The sequence below is a fragment of the Anabas testudineus genome, chromosome 12 (genome assembly GCF_900324465.2).
Source record: "Anabas testudineus chromosome 12, fAnaTes1.2, whole genome shotgun sequence".
In the NCBI taxonomy this organism is placed as follows: domain Eukaryota; kingdom Metazoa; phylum Chordata; class Actinopteri; order Anabantiformes; family Anabantidae; genus Anabas; species Anabas testudineus.
The window spans coordinates 11,004,566-11,020,704 of record NC_046621.1 but is presented as its reverse complement, the minus strand read 5'-3'; the positions used below and the strand labels follow the sequence as shown (position 1 = coordinate 11,020,704).

General features: G+C 42.3%; 1 protein-coding gene across 5 annotated transcripts in view; it reads right to left on the bottom strand.

Annotated features, from left to right (window-relative positions):
* esrrb (estrogen-related receptor beta) overlaps positions 1-1,791 on the bottom strand; it is a 42,560-nt gene extending 40,769 nt beyond the window's left edge. For 2 of the 5 annotated variants that reach the window (XM_026356580.1, XM_026356579.1), the window contains exon 1: positions 1,612-1,791. The gene's annotated coding sequence lies outside the window, so the exon portion shown is untranslated. Of the gene's footprint in view, positions 1-1,606 lie in introns of all 5 variants that reach the window. The other 3 variants (XM_026356577.1, XM_026356578.1, XM_026356582.1) reach the window with 3 other exon arrangements.
* Between the last annotated feature and the right edge of the window lie 14,348 nt (positions 1,792-16,139).

The following is a 16,139-nucleotide window of genomic DNA, read 5'->3' as shown; positions in this document are numbered from 1 at the left end:
TCCATTCATCAGCTCACGTTTCTATAATCAATGCAAAAACATCACGCAATCCCTATTGATCATCACAGACCTATTGATGTGCAGCTATGGTGCCTCGGCGGTGGCACAGATCACACAGCATCTGGTCTCTTTTTGTGACAAAAACAAATGACTAATTAAGATTGATGCCAAATCAAACACCTGTCAGTTGAATTCCTTGAAGAGGGGTAAAATCAAACGCATTTAAACACAGCAATGCACCAAATAAATAGGAAAGAAAAAGATGTCTGCCCACCTGACATGGCACAGACAACACACAAAGCATACTATGTCATTGTGAATTTGAATTGTCTTATAATTTAAATTTAAAATCTCATTTATTTGTTGCAATTGTTCAATCTATCTCATTTGAAATGTAAAGATCTTTCAGCATATGTCAAGAAAAACTCACTCGTCAAAGAAACAAAGACTCATTATGTGTCAAATCCCTGCACAAACCACAACTCCAGCAGCTGACAGAGCCCTGTTGAGGTCAAGAGACCTGGTAGAGAACTCTGTCATGACACTGCAATATCGTCCTGGTGTCCTGATATACGTTCGTTCATGCTGATAACTGCCTCCATTTGTTAAATCACATTTCTGCATATTTCTCCCTGTGGCCTCCAGAGGATTTTTTTTTTTTGCGACTGACACCCAACAGACTTTTGTCACGCAGTGTGTGAGCTATGAAAGCCCCGCCGCTCCTTATCAGCTTTGTTCAGGAAAAAAATAAATAAATAAATAAAAATCACGGTGGGTGACAGTTGATTTGACAGGAAGGGATCTGATATAGACAAATAGAGCTGCACTAGGCAAACACTTGATCACATGTGGCATGACAAAGTTACCAGAAGCAAGACTGTCCTGATTATCTACTGGTGCATGTGTCTAATCGCTTTAATGTTGTTTTAATGATAGGTGTCCTGTTTTTTTTATCTGCATTTATTCAGCATGTACAGATCACATAGTGCAAAGTGGGAATGTGTTTGTTTACATGTAGTGCAGGCATGGATGGATCAGTTTAAGCTTTTATGCTCCTTCGGTGGAGAAAAGTAGCTTTAAGTGGTCACCAGTGAGTTGAATAGTGTCTGTAGGAGAGATTGTGTCTGTTTGTATATTTATGTGTGTGTGTTTTTTTTTTATATATCTGTTTTGAGAACTAAATGTGAAAATATTTCAGCGTGCACAGGGCAGAATTTTAACTAATACAGATGTTGTTTTAATTAACAATCTGTGTTATTAAAGTCTGGTGATTTAAACAAGTTTGGCCTCAGAAGAACAGAAAACAATCTAACATCCTTAAAACTTCATATTTCTATAAAATCACTGATTCAATCTGAGTTGGTGACGATCTGAATATTTAAACTGTTGATGTATTAAATAGTGATAGAAATATAAAATAACAAAATTCAGCCAAACCATAGATCCATGCGCACGGCGCACTGATGGAAATTACAGTGGCTACAGGTGCGTTAAGGCTAAAACTCCACGTTCACACGCGAAAAGAGCAAAAAAAAAACTGGGGAGAAAAGGTTGAATAATGTGCGCAACAAGAAGATAAACAGCGCTTGACGAATGTGTAGTGTACCTTACTCGGACAAGTCATGTCACATCCCCGGCTGAGCATAGCGCACTGTGGAAGCCGTGTGTCCAGGGTGTACCGCTGGTGGTGGTGGTGCTGGTTGGTGCTGGTGGTGGTGGTGGTGGTGTGGCTCTGTGCGTCTGAGCGCGCCGTTTAACTGCCTCACACCGTAACCACGCTATCAACTCCTCCTCCGGCGTGCGCCCCGTGGCTAAACCAAACACCTCCACCGGCAGCAGGAGCCGGGCGAGCGGGGTCAAATGTGATTCAAGGAAAAAAAAGGATCTGTGAGGGAGAAGAGAGAAGTTTGAGCTCGTCTTGTGACTTTAACGTGCTGTTTGTTTAATGGAGCACAACACACCACTGAGTCTTTTGGTTTTATTCATTGTATTGTTCTTTTTTTTTTTTTTTTTTTTTTTGGAGACTCACTGAATTTGGCAGCGTGTTCCTCCTCAGTGCCCGCGCAGCTGACTGAAGCGCACAGAGTCCTGTGAGCGGCTCTAACGTGGTTTGTTTTGCCCCCTGTCTGTGCTCATACCCTCGGGGTGTGGTGGCTCACATTTTCACCTGAGAAAACGGCACCACGGCACAGTCGCTTGGTTTCCACTGTCGATGAATAAATAACAGGACAATAGCAGTATCGCGTCTGCTGCAGATCACAGTCGCTGTATCACATAACCGAGACCTTCAGAAACTTAAGAGACTCGAGTAGATTTGATTTTAGCAGCTGTGCAAATATGTTCTGGGTGCAGTGTGATGTGCAGTTTTGTGAAGGTGATGCATGATGACTGACCAATGCATGCGTAATATAGGCTGCAATATGCTGGTAGAGCCTATGTACCATCCTGCGTGACCTCTGGTGTCCCTGTGGCCCCACTTCAGGACCCGCTGTCAATGATCTGGCCACACACTTGTTTCATGCAGTAAACATGATAAGAAAATTGTAAATGTGCTCGCACAGTTTCTGTTCCGTCTTGTGCTGTGACAGCTTTTCCTCCACACAGGTCAGATTCCCAGTCACTGACTGACTGCCTCAGTTGTGGATCGGAGCATAAAGCCAGCTGACAGCAGTAACCAACTCTATCATCTCCACTAGAGGGAGGGCTATCTCACAACAAGGCCACGAAGGAGCCGCAGCACAGGTCTCTTTATTTATTTCTTTTCCCTGGGTGACAGTGTAATCCATAAACTAAATGAATTACAGTCAGGACAGTACCAACAACCAGGCACACAATGGAGACTCAACTGCATTTACTTCTGTGCACACAAGTCTATCCATTACAAACGTGTAATTATTGTCCTTAATAGATTAATTCATGCTGAAAGATAGAAATGGGTTCCAGGCTATTGATGTAATCATTTCACTGAGGAAATTAAGCGACATTAAAAGAATGATACTGTCACCACAAAAGTATCATTGATTCTTTTCAAATGCAATTAACTGTATTTGAAAATGGGACCTGCACGTTGAGCAGCACAAGGAGCACTGAGGATCACTTCATTTGTGAGAGATATAAAGACCAAATTATCCCATCAAAGAGAAAATCTATAAATGTAATGGCACAGCGCTTTAGCACTAAGGAATGACAACAGCAGCCCTGTTCAGTTCCCTCTGTGCGGTGTGTTAACTACCATCGAGCGGCTCCCAACAATCCACAGAATGATTATACAGACTGTGACCTAAAGAAGAATATCACCCAATTTAAGAACGCACGTAGAATTTTTATTGGCTAACATAAACAATCCTCTCTTAAACACGGGAGCTAGGAGAATTAGTGGTTTAATATGAAACGTCACTGAGAAATTCCCAGTATTGCTAATAAATAGAAAAGTGATTTTATGGTTCTTAGTTTTAGCTTTTAACACCTTTAGTTCAAACTGGAGCTGAAACAAGCGGTCAAACAATCAATTAGTTGATCAAATTAAAGTAAATCAGCAATTTCCGTGTTATTTAGTTGTTTAATATTAGCTTCGTTCCAGCTTTTGAATGGGAGGATTTGCTGCTTTTCTTTGACTCATATCAATGTAAAGCTAAATAAAATCCAATTTCCATTTCTCAGATTGTGTATGACAATAAATTGTGATCAGGGTTATTTCATTAAAGTGTCCTGTTATTTCTCTCCCATATTCTGTTGTTGTGGCTAAATGACCATTACAGTGAAATGGATCCGTGATGCATGTCAAGCTCAAGCACTTTTGAATAAAAAAGTAGAATTGCGTGTGTTATCTATAGCCGCCATCTCAATTCTTGTAAGATTAGTGTTGTATGTGTTGCTTTTGACTTTCCGTAGTTACCATCGCGAGTTTCAATGGATACTGGCAAGAGCATGTTTGTGCAGTAGTTGCAGGTCCACGCAGCTCCCTAACCCAATTACACTGTTGGTAATCCACTGAAAAGAAATTTAGTGAAGAGCCAGGGGGTGAGTCAGAGAGAGAAAAACATGAAACATATCAGACACAACAACTGATATGATGTCGGGACATCAGAGGAATCACGCATCAATCTCCAGTCCTGGTCAGAAATGCTGCATAATTCCAACCCAAACATTTGTCTTTGCAGGATTCAAACCAAATCAGATGGTCTGAAGCCTCTCTTGCTGCACCTGCTGTCAGCCATCCTCCATCCCACTCTTGCCTAAATTTCATTTAGGAGACGTCTTTCTCCCTTTCCCCCTCTCTCTCTCTTGCTCTCTACATCGCTGTCCCTCCTCTCTCTTTGAATTCAGTGCGCTGTACCCCTTAGATTTACTTGCTTAACAAATATGGACAGGGGGCCTAAGTGGTTTTTGAAATCTTCGAATGGACTTTGGAGTGCCTGTGCAGTGCTGGGTGACAACAGTATCTCTGTCTCTCTATCTCTCTCTCCCCCTCTCGCCCATATTTGTGTGTGTTTCTGTGTGTGCTTGTCTGGTTGTCTGTCTGTTTATGTTTGTGTACATGCACGTCCGTGACTTCCCCATACTCTCCCTGGCTGGGAGATGGCAGCACTGGGTGGAGCGGCAGTCTGGAAATGAGATAAGGATGTCTGATTCATAGGATCTGACAGGAAATCTATACTCTGCAATGTTTATAATCCAGCCATTACTACACAGCCAAATGAAAGAACAATAATCCAATCATTTACTCCATATTTACCTGAGGCAGATTCTCGGCTTTAAAGGCAAAGTGCATTGCGCAGCGATGGAGGCTGTAAAACGGCTGATGTGGAGGATTGTATGTAGGGGCGTAGAAACAGGAGAACATCATGGAGGGGGAGAATGGACGGCCCTCTGGGAGGGCGTGTGTGTCTACAGGAAACGGGATAGTTCACCTGTGCACTCTTCAGGGTTAAGGGTCACTCATTACTCATCGTTAAAAACCCAGTGATTTATGAGTAACTAGCAAGAGAAGGGGGTACGTGGGGTTAACGGTTGCAGAGAAAAAATGCTCAGCACACGTACATGTTTTGTTAATGAAAAGCATCTACTGTTACAAACTTTACAGTCATAAGGGCCGGTGTAATTTGGCTCACTCACACTGAGCCTGTGTCATCTATAGGAGAGAAGTCCATAGAGGCAATGTAATGCATAAGCACAGAGAAATTCTCAGGCAGGGGTTTACTTATCATAGAGTCTTTCATGGACAGTATGAGCTGCTCTTCATTGTGTATGAGGGGGGAGGTTTATCTTATTTGAAAAAGTGAAGAGGGCCTGCCCTTATCTGTCAATAAACAGTAATTAGATTTTGTGGCCGATAGCGTTGATTGGTTTCTAATCTAGCTGTCGCCCTAGACGTGTGTAATTAAAATCCTGATTGATAAAGGGGCAGAAGCCCGCCCACGCCACCACTTTACCAGACCCTACCCCCAACCCCTTCAAAACACAAACAAGGGAGAGATATGAAAGAAGGCCTGGGGAGAAAACTGCACTTCTTATTGATCAGCTCTATCTGCCTTCCTATCAATGCCCTTTCCCACAATGGAGGGGCTGGTACAAAGGTTTCCCATGTAAAACTCCACAGCTAATCTTCACCCAGCTGATTTTATCCTATTTGAAAAATAAAACCAAAATAACCAGTGTTTTACCGGCAAACCTATACTTACGATATTTTTTCTTAAAACAAAAACAGTTGCATGTCATTGTGTAAAATCTGCTGTGTAGAATAAGAAACTGAAACATGCGTACTACTAACGAGTGAAAGCCTACCGTCAATCAAGGAAAAACACCCCTTATGCAATACAGAGATGGAAAAACAATGCATTTTATCTGTTTAACTAATGGGGCTGTTAACACAAGAAGAAAGTCCAGATAAACACAGACACATACACACACATGCAGGTGAATATCAAATGTGCATTAGACAAATAAGGCCAAACCTTTAAGTCACAGGGCTCCCACAGAGAGTAGCCTGGTTGAAAGATGTTCAAAAGCACTGCCTCCAGACTTCACTGTCATCAGGTTCATGCAGACAGACGAGCCAGGAAGAAAGGCTACGTGCCGTCTAAGTTGTGCGGAAAAACGCACAGTGAAGAAAGTGAACCAGTCAGAGAGCAGAGCAGGGGAGATAGACTGCAGCAGGCAAAGAGGAATCCAGTTAAGTGAGCTTACAAACATCTCATCATGGTCCAAACCTCATAATTAACATGTGAGAAAATGAGAAGATAATCTCTCTGTTGAGTCCAGTTTTGCAAAGTTGTCTGGACGATTTCTAAGCCATCTAAAGTAGTACTGTCAGAGGTCAGGCCCGTGACCTTTCCTGTTTGACACTGGTCATCTGCTGTCAGGTGTGAGGGCTGACCCACAGCAGTGAATGATGGCCGCACACTGTGCTTCACCCCCCTCTGCGCACAAACACTGTGCATACTGTACCCACTGTTAAGCGGATAAAGCACCCCTCACTCAGCAGCTCACCAATGTTCCTTCCACATCTAAAACATAATAAATCACAAATTAGAAGCCGTAAGTGTGTGCATTACGAGGGTGTGGGGGCATCCTGAAAAGCAGTGGTCCAGTGCATAATTTGATTCTTAATGGAAGGCGAAATTTGCAAAGGAAAACTTTCATTGGGCGCAAAATGACTTTCCTTAGGTTTCACTTACTCACACGGTGAGGGAGATTTAGATTGATAAATGCTGGCAGAGCAGTGCCAGCCCATGCGTGCTGTACTGATTTCTGTGAGCACAGATAGGATAAACATTGCAAAAAAGAGTTTTTAAGTTCCTAACCACAAAGCAGTGCAATACTTTTAAGACAGAATACATTTGACAATACGTCTTTTAACATGGTCGTGCATAGACCTCTGCAGTATGAAGCCCACTGGATTTTTACTTTAAATGCCACATTTCATACTGATGTGCATGATCTGTTTTCTTTTCTGTAATAACTTGTAAAAATGATGTAAAATGTATTTGAGCTTGAGATATCTATGCATATGTAATGTATTTAAAGTCATTTTTTACCCTTGACAAACTTAGAAGGAAAGCTCCTGGATATAGAAAACCTTGTCATCTTGTGTGAAGAAATGTGATTGGAGATCAGATTCTCCTCTGGATTCATTTTTAAGAGTGTCTTCTCTCTTGATAATAAGGCCAGCTCCCCCTGTGGAGCCACAACAGTGGAATGACCTTGTTACCAGGGTGCCATGTGTCACAGTGGGGGCACCCAGAGGGATGGGATGGGGTGAACAGATCATCTCCCCACACGCCTGGTACCCATGCCCTACCCTTCCTGCTTCCACCATAAGCCCAGCACCAGAGAGGCTGATGTGGGTAGAGCAGCAGCTTCGGGCTCTGGAGAACATGACTCCAATTAAGCTGTGGAAGCTCAGCTCACGCTCCACTGCCTCAGCCCAGTTGTCCTAGGCAGGAAGACACACAGTCAATCCAGGGAAAGTTAAGTCTGTCAGCGCAGTCAAGATAGTCACCGAGAGAGTTCGATTGTGCTTTATAAACAATTTGTAGCAGATACGGACTCAGTGTGATCCATCAACAAACCGCAAAATGAAACTGAGTCTGAAACTGTTAATGTTGCGACTCTAAAAAAACAACTTAAACATAAAAAAAAAAAAAAAAAAAAAAAAAAAAAAAACCACGAGAACATCGCTGATCGCTTATTTCCTGTTTTGAAAACCCTGGAGAAAAAAATGTGGAGAGTTACGCACACAGTAATAGAATTGGGAGCGATTGAGAGGCCTCATTTTCCCCTGTGATTAAAAATGTATGTTGCCACACGCAGCCTTTGGTGTGGAACTCTCCTGGAAAAGGAGCTGGTTAATATTCAGGCCCATGTCTGGCTAATGTCTTAAAGTGATAAATAGGAGGGGGTTGCTGCCGTTTGATTGTTCTTCACAGGCAGTCTGGGAGCAGCAGCACAGGGGGATTTAAGGTGGAGGAATCCTCTCAAAGCTCCTCATTCATTCACTCTCAGACACCCCATCATTAATTGGGCCTGTCGACATGACTCCTCTATACCCAGGGCCACTGGCAGCTACCATCGTGGATGAGCTTTTTAAGACAGTTCAAAAGAGTCCTTGCCTCATGAAAGGCATTCAAATTACATGAAAATGCATTCATGTCAAGCCTTGCAGGCATATTCATATAGTACACTAGCATAATGTCTTGTTTCGTGCCCTGCATATCTGTGTGACTAGTATAATCGTCCTCTTGGGAGCAAATCACACTATAAGGTAAAGTATGCTTTACAAACGATTAATACATAATGTTTCATTTTTCAAACGGCTGAATAAGTACAGAAAACACGGCACAGTGGTGATAAAATACAAGTCCCCTCACTGTTATGTAGATGTATCAGGTTAATTAAAATAAGTGGCGTTGTAGCTGCTCATTTGTGAAGAAAACTAGCTGAAATAGTCAAATGGAAACCAGATGTACTGTATACTGAAGAATGACTTCTGACTAAACCCAGTTTATAAATGATTCCATCAAGTATCCTTTGTATCTGAAATACATGATAGAACATCTAAATGTGTAGCTGAATGGCACAGTTTCCAGTTTGGCCGTTAACTCCCTGCTCTGTTAAGTATAGATATGCAGGACAAGGTGAGTCCAGCCTTCAAAACTTTGTGATTTCTACTGATGCTGAGTTAGAAGGTGATAGCAGAAGGTGGCCAGATTTGGTTCATGATGTCAACCATGTGATGCTTTAGTATTTATAACCATTAGGGGCCGTATATATGTCAGGAAGTACAGCACAGGCTCTTTTTCAGGGTGGCCATTGGCCTACTTCACTTTCATCCTTGTCTAACTGTTTCTTTATGTTAGGACTGATGACCCCAACTCCAAGGGAGACCTGGCGACTGTAGTCAATCTTCATTAGGTTTTCCAGCTATTTAAAATAGTTTGGAACTTAAAGGACATTTCTGAGTGAACAACGTGGCCCTAGAGTTAAAGTTTAAAGTGTGAAACCTAAGACAGTGGTTTTGCTAATGAAGGCCCTGATCCTCAGGTCACTGTGCTCCCTGTTTGGGCCCATAGAGGCCCCACACAGCGCTCGCGAGTAGGGCCACCAACGAGTCCATGTATTAATCCATCCTGCTCCTGCACTGCCATTCTTGACATTTCTTCTTACTTAAACTATCTGCATTCTCACTTTCCATCAGCTACTCTCACTTCTCGCATATCTCACTATCTTTCACCGTCACACACATTCAGCATCCTCCCATTCCCCTTTTTTTCCATCTCTTTCTCCCCTCCTCCTCTCCCTTGTTGTGGAAGTGGTTTCTGTTATGGCAGTGGGAAGGCTACCCGCAGCGGGAGAGATCCTAATTAACAGGCTATTCATTTGTGTGGAGCGGAGGGCTCCTGCTTTCTGAGCACTTGTTTTATGGTGGCGCTAGGGAGCCCTGTCCAGGGATTTGGAGGGGGATAATTGCCTTTGCCGCAGGCTGCAGTAATCTGGTCGGCTAATTCATTATTTTAATAAGTTAGCTTCTCCTCGGGGGTGTGCTAGCTGTGCTGCGCCTCAAACCTTGGTGGTGCACCTCGTTATTGTGGCGCTCTTTTACACCACCGCCCGCACGGGGTTAATAACTGTTATTAGCCTCTCTCCTCAGCCTGCAATTTCTCGTTTAACTGGGGCGATTCAAACGAAACCTCTGCGAGCGTCTAATAATCAACCTCTCTGGAACCAGGGGTAATCCCTAAGAAGGGGCCCATATAGTGGAGAGGGGTAATGCATGCAATCACCTGAGTGTCTTTGCCTCCGCTCTTTTCATTATTGGTCCTGATGTTGTTTTTGTTGTTGATGCTCAGTTCCTCTGAATCATTTCAGGGGAGAAATATTTGCCTTGAGCAAAGAAAACGGATCAGATTTATACATACAAATAAGATGATCATTAGGTTTGCGTAACTAATGGCTTCATTTAGACCATAATCTTCCATCTCTCTAATAGGTTATGCAGGCAGTAGGATGTGTCTGTGTAGAGGCAGGCAGGTTTAATGACTCCAGTGCCGTCAGACATTTTGTGCATTGGCTGATTAAAAACCATGTCATTTCAACAGAAAGGGAATAAAGAAAGGGCTTCATGAATAGAAGTATTTGAAAAATCCAATATTGAAGATGGTGATGGCGAAATGTTTGAAGGCTCCTGTTGTTAAAATGCAATTATGAATACAGCACAGAGAGGTTAAATGGTTTTGAATGTACCTATTGGATATATTATGACGAAAGGAGATATCTTAATTCACTTTTGAGAAAAAATACAATGTAGACAAGGCAATCCTATTATGTGTCCCTAGATATCCCTGCTTTGCATCTGCCAGTGACTAAGGCACTCTGGCTGAGAAAGGCAAAACAAGCACAGACTGTCCTTGGCCACTTTTACTTTAAAGAAGAATGCTACAGTAGTTTATTTAATTGAATAAAAGTTAATTTAGACATATAAAAAACATGCACAGTGTACCAGAGCAATTCACAAATGCACAAATGATTTAAATCCTAACTATGTCTTAACAACAACTCATGTGTATTTGATATCTACTGTGCACTGCAGGAAAGTGCAGGTCTCGGTCAGCGCGCTCAGTGTGGCTTATGTTCCATCCTGTAGACTGGCTTGTTTAGCTGTCATCAAGCTGTGACTTGCCAGCCACTGTGAAATGAGCTCCTAGATATTAAAGAGGCTATCTCTTCATCTACACTTAACCATAGTGGAGTGACACATCACATGGCTCTGGGCCCTATAAAAGAGGGGAGGGGGGCATTTAGGGTGGAAAATGTTGAAGTGAGCAAGGCCATACTCTGTGGTCAGTCATATGACTGAAAGAACAACATTTCCACTAATATGCTTTTCATCAACCAAGCAACAAGCTATTAAATCACCTGAAGTATTGCACAATGTTTATCCAAGAGTGTGACAGTCTGCAAATGGCTCTGCGTGATCATTTAGCACTTTTATCTGCATCTAAAAGTTAAACCTATGCTTAGCCAAGCCCCCTTCTGCACACACGAGTGGCAGTTGTGCTCCATAAAGTACGCATATGATAGTAAATGGCCTGGTTCACTATTAACTATTAGCCACTAAATGTCCTTCCTGGCTTACCACATGTGGAGCTTTGGCTGAGCGTTGGCCTCTGGGGCTGCCTGGGGCTCGTTCAGGGCCATGGCTTTTCAAAGCCCGCACTGCCATCTGCTAGACCAGCGGCCCTGCTCCCATTCTCAGATTGACGTTGCTTCCTGAGACTGTCCCAATCCAAGGTGTTTACCACAGTTTCATGCATATGGATACAGAGATAGCTATAGATCTCTAACTATGCGGGAGCTGACACACAACTAATTAATGCACTGCTATGTTTTTCCAGTTGTGCTAAATATGGAGAGTTGTTTCCTTATTGATTTTTCTTATAGATACATCTCAGTTGACACTCTTTGTGAAGCCATATTGATCAGTGAATATCAGCTGATGTTTTCCGAATAACTGCTGGAGTGGCATAGCTCAGCCCAGCAGCCGTAAAGCCGCTCAGCTTACCATGACTAGCTTCTAATGAGTGGTCCCTCCTCTCATCACACAATCCTGGGTCTCTCCCTTCTGCATTCATCAATTCTCATTAGAGAAAATCATCATGTGGAATACCAACTTTTGCCCAATATTCATCACTGTCACCCCTCATCCATAGCAGCACAATGAGAGGCACAGGATCCGGGAGTGCCTAAGTAGCACTGACTTAGCTTTTTTATTCCCTAATCTCACCGTCCGTGCTTGTGGAGCCCATGCAACTCTCAGCAGTGCACACTCCCTGACAGCAATTACTTTATGCAAAAAGAGTGGAGGAGTTCACTGAGTGGTGTGAGTGAGAATAAACCTCTTCTGAACTCTGGCTGTTGACAGGCGGCAGGATTCCAATAGGACCAGTTCACTTCCCCAGGGCACTAAAGGGTAGGGAGGAGGGAGGGAGATATTCATAGTACAGTGACAGGGATTCTTGTTGTGATATGGCCATGTAGACATCATACTTTTACTCCATAATTATTAGACAAACTACATTAGTTCACTGGTATTGTGCTCATCATGAATGGATCCCTTCACACATTACAATACAGCCTAAAATGCCACAAGAACAAGGTTGTGAACACACTAGTCCATTTCCTTTCCTTTTCCTAGGTAGGAAATCAGTACTTTATTGGCACATGATCAATACAGTAAAATGACATCATAAATCAAGGCACTACACACATCTGCATCCTCATAAAACCACAACCTGTTGTTTTACACTTCAGTTTTATGAATGCAAACAATGGCATATAACATCATAATTAGTAAGCTTTACAATGCTTGTAGTCTGGTACTGTAGCCTAAAGCTAAAGTACCAACCTGTTTCTAGTGTTTGTGCTATGTTAACTAACACCATAATGTAGTTACCTTACAGACATTACAGACAGTGAATTTATGGTGATTCCTTTCGAGTCTTGGAAATATATCAAATACAATAGGTGTATATTCCAAAATGTTGAACTATTCCTTTAAATGACACCTGCATTTTTCTCCCACCAACTTGGTCCATTTAGCCTTTATGAGCTTATGTACGTCACAGACAGACTGTCTTTGCCAGCAGTGTGTCCCCCCCCCTCCTGTAAAAATAGCTTATGTGTGCCATTCTCATAACAGCAGCAGGATCAATACATTTGTTCCTATTTTAGCTGCTCTGCCCCTTTACCACCCAGGCCTGAGAATCAGACAGCTTGCAAAACCCAGCCGCGGTGTCAGCTAATCACAGCCCTATTGCTTCAGTCATTGGTGCCCCATCGTTGGCCCACACCGGCTGCCTGCCCAGCACAGCGAGAGATTTTACCCAGAGGTCAGTGGGTTGGCCAACTTGTCTCAGTCCAAACTCCCCTCCTGCCAAGTGAATCAGAGGAAGGCTAGCAGTTTGTCTCTCTGCTAAGAAAATGAGATCACACCGCCACAATAGGGGGGCTGCCTTTGGAAGACCTTCATTCCAGGCTACAAGATAATAGTGGAAAACCATTTGCATCAACCAAGGAGGCATTATAATAAATCAGAAACCAAGATAAATGCTATTAAATGCTTGTCACTAACACGTGTTAACTGACAAATTATTCTCTCTTCTGTGTTCTGTTAAAATTGTAAATTAGTAGCAACTATCAGCTGCTCAAGAGATACACATTTTTTCAATTCAGGTATTTTATCACATGCTACACTATATACACAGCAAGAGAAACGTACACATTATTTGTATGATTTCCAGGACATCTTAATATAGTTAAACGTAGTTCTAGAGGGTGTATAGTATTTATGACAGTGAACAGCTAAGGGCCTATTTTGACCACTTTCAAAATATAGTCATGTCTATATAGAAGTAGATGGGTTAATTTTTTATGAACACACACACACACACACACACGCACAGTGCCAGATGCAGATTGCAATAGGGAACCTTGGAGGGCAACATATGATGGCCCGAGGCAGTGTCTCTGTGACTGAGGCATCAGTTACTTCCCTCAGGGCTGCCAGTGAAAACATAAATAAACACCACTTCTCCTCTGGAGGAGAGCACTCAAGAAAACTTATTCAATATAAGATGCTCACAATAATAAAACAGGTATGACAGTTGATTTAACGTAACGTAACACTGTTTACAGAAATAAAGTGATTATGAAACTGTGAGGTGGGATGCTGGAAGCATTGCAAGGGATTGTGAACATATAATTGATTGTAAAGTTAAGTGGGTGTAATTAATGTGGAAACATTAAACAAACAAGTGCGTCCTTGTGCTAGCAGAGCCTGTCAAGTTTTATTCTGATGTCAAGATAACATTAAATGTCTTGTGTCATCACAGAGATGTGCCATCACCATTTTTAAAGCAGGGAATGACTGGGTGCTCAGCATCTAGACTAGCAGGATTTACTACATGGGTGAAAGTTATACATAGAAATAATACGTGAGTAAAGGTTATTCACTAGAGAAACCAGTGGATACTTGCTGTAAATACACATACATATGCTGTGCCTGACCTTAGACCTTCATCTCTAAGCACATGGACTTTTTCTAGATGTGATAGATGGATGGCAGAATATCCCTAAGGGACCTGTGATTAAACAGGATGTAGTGAGAGTCAGTGAGCACGCCAGGAGCTGGCTGACCCCCCCTCTTTCTCAGCTGCTCACTGATCTGATGCTACAGAGACTAGAAGAGAGGAGGGAAGGCATGAAAGGGAGCCATAGATTATCAATAACTTCAATAGGGGATTGTGTTACACATGCCCTCTGACCTAAGCAGGGTTACTACCTCTGACATCCTCATTGTGATATCTGTGTGGGAGGACCGAGTGCCGCAATTTATCTCTATTTGACAATTAGATGTTACATGCTTATCGGGTTTTCCCCATTCAGTAATGTTCTGATTATAGTGATTGAGAATTATTAACTCGCTTAACACTGAACCGTATCACATAAGATCATCTGACACTGTAATTTCAGTTAAGAAACTCAAATGAGGTATTGTGGGTTATATACATTTTAAAATGGACCAATACATGTATTGTAGACATTAAATGTTGTGTTATTCTCATATATTTCACGTGATATCTATATTAAATTCTCACATTAGTATGCAAATTATTCCAAAATGATCTTGCAGTCACTTTATCAAAGCATTATCTCTTCACACCTAATTTGAATTCCAGTCACAGTCGATGACACGCTTGTTTCAACATATTCAGCATAACCACCGCTTCTATACAGTAATGGTGAAATCTGAAATCTGACGCAGGCCGGCTACTTTAATTCATCACGATCATCCCGTGTTTAATTTTTAGCCTGGGCTGCCCAAGGGGGCTTTAACCCTTTCTGCTGTCTCATTTTAATCAGATGTTTTTTTGTTAAATGTTTAACTTAAATTGGGAGCCTCATAAATATTCCAAATCACTCGTCCTGTGTTTGATGAGGAAATGAGCCTCGTACCCGCCGCGATTCCCCAGGCAGGAAGGCAGAGAGGGAAAAAAAAAAAAAACCTACAACTTAACTCTTGGAACTAGACCTGTGCACCGCTCTGACAGGCTGCATTAGCAAGCAGCAAATTGTTTTAACAATGTGAGGGCCGCCTTTGTGTCGGGATAATGATGATATCTCTTTCTGCGGCGCTACATGTTACTGAGGTAATCATAAAGGTCTCTACTGTCATCACTGCCTGAGAGCACCTTTTATGGTGTAAAGGGATAACAGCTTGTGCTGAATATGAATCTCTTTGTGTCACTATCATAGATTCGACATGTAGAATGACAATCTCAGGTGATGTAGGAACGTTTGGGTTTTATGTTTATATATATATGTGTACAAGTGGCAGGACAACTATAATGTGCCTAACGTAATAACACAAAAATGATCCCGATCTTTCATGTCTTTATTGAGAACAACCATAATAAAACTCATAGTGACAGTGGAAAAAGTATGTAAACCCAAAGTGATGTTAAAGACTGTTAGACAAACAATCTACAAATGGAGACACTTCGGGACTGTGACTACTCTACCAAGAGGTGGGCACCCAGTCAAAATGACCCCGAGAGCACAACAAACACTCATTAATAAGGTAAAGAAATAATTCTGTGTGACAGCCAAAGATTTGAAGGCATCATTGGAACTGGCTAAGATCTGTGTTCAAGAGTCTACAGTAGGTAAAACATATACTGTAGCAGGACACCACGAAGGAAGCCACACAGCTGAGAGCCACACTCACTTTATGTATACACACACACACACACACACACACACATGCAATCACATACTAGTGACGCTAGTGCACAGACACAGTTAATACTGTATCTCTCCAGCTAAGGTTAAACAACTCTGACCTCTGAGTTAGTCAGATAGGCCAGAGCCTGTTTCAGAGTTTCTTTCTTTTCTTGTCTGTCTTTCTCCCCTGTGGCTCTGTGGTCATTAATCTTCCACACAGGTGCTGAGGACTCCTGACCCTTTACTCCACTTCTTCTATTAGCACCATGACAGCTCCACTGTAAGGTTCATATGCCCAACTGTATTTCCATCTCTCTTCTCCCACACCGTTGTCCTGGGAACTAAAACCCACTGTGTCC